The 5,000-nt window shown below is 46.5% G+C and overlaps 2 non-coding genes and 1 pseudogene across 2 annotated transcripts; all 3 read left to right on the top strand.

Annotated features, from left to right (window-relative positions):
• The first annotated feature begins 1,788 nt into the window (after positions 1–1,788).
• Positions 1,789–3,691, top strand: LOC121740094. Its single transcript, XR_006037545.1, has one exon. It is a non-coding gene; the product is annotated as a small subunit ribosomal RNA (ribosomal RNA).
• A 425-nt stretch (positions 3,692–4,116) lies between these two features.
• On the top strand, positions 4,117–4,273 carry LOC121740134. Its single transcript, XR_006037568.1, has one exon. It is a non-coding gene; the product is annotated as a 5.8S ribosomal RNA (ribosomal RNA).
• Positions 4,274–4,752: 479 nt separating this feature from the next.
• Positions 4,753–5,000, top strand: part of LOC121740121 — an 8,526-nt pseudogene continuing 8,278 nt past the window's right edge.

Below are 5,000 nucleotides of genomic sequence, written 5' to 3'. Positions count from 1 at the left end.
TATTTCATACTTAGGAGTCCTACAATTACAGTGTTGAAATCATCTCATCGCCGAAATATACTTTAATAAATCTGATATGCATAATTTATTAAGTATCTTAGCTTATGTTTAAAGCAAAAGCGCGAAGGTAAGGTGAAAGGTTTTCATAAGAAGGACCAGTGTTTATTAGTACTTACTCGTGTGTGTTCAATAATGGCACTTAATTCCGCTGCTGGTAACCTAACCTAACCAAACCTAACCTAATGTTGTTTCTAAATATCATCAGTACTTTCATTTGACACTAATATTTGTTCATCATCGGTCGCGGTGGCCGCCGACAGCCCAAATGTGCCCATATACTCCTTTACTTGTTACATTTATTGTTATCCTAAAAAATATCACACCATATTACGTGTACCGGGTGAAACAGTGTGTGTATAGTATTATACAAAACGATTGCGGCGAATAGCTATCATATCTATATACATTGATAATAAGCGAGCGAAAAAGTTGCAAGTCTGTTGTCAAATTGAAAATATTATGTAGTTTCATTTTTAAAAATCCTATCCTAGTATATTACCTAGAATTTGATGCAAATTATAATGATAATAATATTATAAAAATAAATATAATAATAATAATAATAATAATAATAATAATTATGATTTATGTACAATACAATAATAATAAACATTGAACACGACCCGCCACCGTAGTTTTCTTTTTTAATTTTTTTTTTTATATTTTTTATTATTTTGTATATAACCACCGTCGACATTTGTTATTATCAGGTAGGTACTATTTATTCTAGTTTCACATGTACAATACAATAATAATAAACACTGAACACGTCCCGCCACTGTAATTCATAATTCAAATTGTATAATATCAAAGTGAGATGTTCAATGCGCGAACCGACCGATTGGTCTTGAGAGTGTTTTTGTTTTTCAAACTTTCCTTCCGGACGGGGGGGGGGGGGGAATGGTGGTGGTGGTGGTGGTGGTGGTGGTGGTGGTACCAGGTTTAGGTTAATCGAAGTCTATACTACTCGATGTGACAACATATATTTTTAATCGCATAACACCAGCGCATTATCTGCACGGCGCATTCGCATATACATGTGGAGTGAGTGCGAGTGAGCAGTGATGGTGGTGTTGGTTATGCGATGTGTGAAAATACAAAAATTTGTGCCATATCCATTTGAGCTCATCATAATGATAATAAACAAACAATATACGACGTGTCGACCGACGGACCAGCGAAACGTGAGGTTCTCGCGATAATCATTAGTTTGATTTTGTGTCGAGCCGAACGGTAGCTGCAGTTCGTTAAAGTTACCACCGTAACAATCGCGGCGGGGCATTATGTACGAGCGCGGAGCACCTGTTTAGAGTGCGCCGTTGTCTGGTATTGTGCCCGTCGCGTCGAAGGTGGAACTGATAGCGGTCGCGAAGTTACAATATTTCTTCATATAGTATTACATCAACTTTGACGTAATGTATGTGGTCTGATCTCTCCAGCACCGGGCGACAATCTATATGGTTGACGAGTTCATGTTAAACTCTCTGTTACACTATCATAGATGATAGATCTCGTAATATGGAACGTTCGAATGTGCGGTAGCTTAGTTGCTCCGCGTTTTCTTTTTTTTGTGTTTGTCGCACAAAAGGGAAAATTCAAATAATGACTGGTCACCGCGCGTGCACGGTCCGCCGTGTGTGCGCGCGTGCACTGTTTGGCCGTCGACACGCGTGTCGACGGCGAGTACCTCGAGCGCTCGAAGAGATTCGTGCGGCTCTAGTGGTTAGCTCCCTGGTTGATCCTGCCAGTAGTTATATGCTTGTCTCAAAGATTAAGCCATGCATGTCTCAGTGCAAGCCGTATTAAGGCGATACCGCGAATGGCTCAATATATCAGTTTTGGTTCCTTAGATCTTACTCAGTTACTTGGATAACTGTGGTAATTCTAGAGCTAATACATGCAATCAGAACTCTGACCAGCAATGGGATGAGTGCTTTTATTAGATCAAAACCAATCGACGGAGGGCCTCGCGTCCTAAGTCGTTTATTTTGATGAATCTGGATAACTTTTGCCGATCGCATGGTCCAGTACCGGCGACGCATCTTTCAAATGTCTGCCTTATCAACTTTCGATGGTAGTTTCTGCGACTACCATGGTTGTCACGGGTAACGGGGAATCAGGGTTCGATTCCGGAGAGGGAGCCTGAGAAACGGCTACCACATCCAAGGAAGGCAGCAGGCGCGCAAATTACCCACTCCCGGCACGGGGAGGTAGTGACGAAAAATAACGATACGGGACTCTTACGAGGCCTCGTAATCGGAATGAGTACACTTTAAATATTTTAACGAGGAACAATTGGAGGGCAAGTCTGGTGCCAGCAGCCGCGGTAATTCCAGCTCCAATAGCGTATACTAAAATTGTTGCGGTTAAAAAGCTCGTAGTTGCATTTGTGCGCCGCGCTGTCGGTGCACCGCATCCGCGGTGATACTGACACGTTTGCGGAGCATATCGTCGGTGAGCCGACGGTAAAACGTCGGTTCAATATCAAAATCCTATCGCGGTGCTCTTCAGTGAGTGTCGAGGTGGGCCGACAATTTTACTTTGAACAAATTAGAGTGCTCAAAGCGGGCTCAAAATGCCGCTTGAATATTTCGTGCATGGAATAATAGAATATGATCTCGGTTCTATTTTGTTGGTTTTCAGAACTCCGAGGTAATGATTAATAGGGATAACTGGGGGCATTCGTATTGCGACGTTAGAGGTGAAATTCTTGGATCGTCGCAAGACGAACATCAGCGGAAGCATTTGCCAAAGGTGTTTTCATCAATCAAGAACGAAAGTTAGAGGTTCGAAGGCGATTAGATACCGCCCTAGTTCTAACCGTAAATATGTCATCTAGCGATCCGCCGACGTTAATACAATGGCTCGGCGGGCAGCTTCCGGGAAACCAAAGATTTTGGACTCCGGGGGGAGTATGGTTGCAAAGCTGAAACTTAAAGGAATTGACGGAAGGGCACCACCAGGAGTGGAGCCTGCGGCTTAATTTGACTCAACACGGGAAATCTCACCAGGCCCGGACACCGGAAGGATTGACAGATTAACAGCTCTTTCTTGATTCGGTGGGTGGTGGTGCATGGCCGTTCTTAGTTGGTGGAGCGATTTGTCTGGTTAATTCCGGTAACGAACGAGACTCTAGCCTGCTAAATAGGCGTCGCCATTTAGGTGTGCGCGACTTCGGTCGCGCAACTCACTGGCGACGTATTAAAATTCTTCTTAGAGGGACCGGCGGCTTCGAGCCGCACGAGATTGAGCAATAACAGGTCTGTGATGCCCTTAGATGTCCTGGGCCGCACGCGCGCTACACTGAAGGAATCAGCATGTTCTCCCTGGCCTAGAGGCCCGGGCAACCCGTTGAAACTCCTTCGTGCTGGGGATTGGGGTTTGCAATTATCCCCCATAAACGAGGAATTCCTAGTAAACGCGAGTCATAAGCTCGCATTGATTACGTCCCTGCCCTTTGTACACACCGCCCGTCGCTACTACCGATTGAATGATTTAGTGAGGTCTTCGGACCGACACGCGGTGGCTTCACGGCCGTCGGCGTTGCTGGGAAGTTGACCAAACTTGATCATTTAGAGGAAGTAAAAGTCGTAACAAGGTTTCCGTAGGGGAACCTGCGGAAGGATCATTATCGTATGATGTTGTTGTGTTATTCAATTAACGCGACGATAATATTATACCATAAACAATCGAATCGAACTGAACAACATTTTTTTCTCGCTACGACGGAGTCGAACTTGAACGCTCGAGTTGACCCCTACGCGCTAGTGCGCTAGTACCTGTACACACACTGTCACGTTCGCGTCACGTTGACTGGCAAGAATCCGCGCCACGAGTGTCCAATGAACAGACGGTGGATCGCGTGCAGCGAAAGTCAGTGTGCTAGTGCGGGGGGTGTAAGCTCGTCGCGCGTCCGTCGGTTGGCGTAAATACAACATTATAACAGAGAGCGGTAAACGAATGTCCACGTTTGACCTTAACACGTCCGTGGTCTGTTTGTTTCACATTCAATTTATTTTTCACACCCAGTGACATGTTTTTTATAATATAAACCATTACCCTGGACGGTGGATCACTTGGCTCGCGGGTCGATGAAGAACGCAGTTAACTGCGCGTCATAGTGTGAACTGCAGGACACATTTGAACATCGACATTTCGAACGCACATTGCGGTCCGTGGAGAAACATCCAGGACCACTCCTGTCTGAGGGCCGGCTGTATAAAATCATATGCCACACTGTTCGTCTCACGACGAACAATTGACGGTTCCGGGCGGCGTCGCGCGTGTGTGGGTTCGCCCATGCCGCGCCTCACGTGCGGTCCGTTTAAATATGAGACATAAATGTAATATAACGTTACGTGTTGTGTGGTGTGTACGGTAGCGCGCTCGCGTCGGCGACGTGCGCCGCTCCCCACCGACGCTCCGTGAAGGTAAAAAATTTGCGAGAGTGATTATCGGTGTGCGGGGCGTGCACGCACGTCGAACTGTGTCGTCGGCGCGCGTGATGCGCTGCGTACGTTCGAACGAAAACACCGCCGTCGAAAACACTGTTATATTATTTGAATTAATGAACAGTAGGCGGACTCGACGTCCGAAGGGCGCGTCGTCGACGCCGACGCACCGATTGATTTCGGTCGCGGAGGCGGAGTCGTTGCGCTGACGGATATCGCGTCTGCCTCAAATTTTTATCGTTGGCCTCAGATCAGGGAGGATCACCCGCCGAATTTAAGCATATTAGTAAGCGGAGGAAAAGAAACTAACTAGGATTTCCTTAGTAGCGGCGAGCGAACAGGAAAGAGCCCAGCACTGAATCCCGCGGTCGTCTCGGTCGCGGGAGATGTGGTGTTCGGGAGGTTCCGCTTTCTCGTCGTCGCCGCGCCTGTCCAAGTTCGCCTTGAACGGGGCCGTTTATCCGTAGAGGGTGCCAGGCCCGTAGCGAC

The sequence above is a fragment of the Aricia agestis genome, chromosome 2, assembly GCF_905147365.1.
Source record: "Aricia agestis chromosome 2, ilAriAges1.1, whole genome shotgun sequence".
NCBI classification, from domain to species: domain Eukaryota; kingdom Metazoa; phylum Arthropoda; class Insecta; order Lepidoptera; family Lycaenidae; genus Aricia; species Aricia agestis.
Note: the sequence above shows the minus strand (reverse complement) of the source record. Positions and strands in the feature narration are given on the sequence as shown.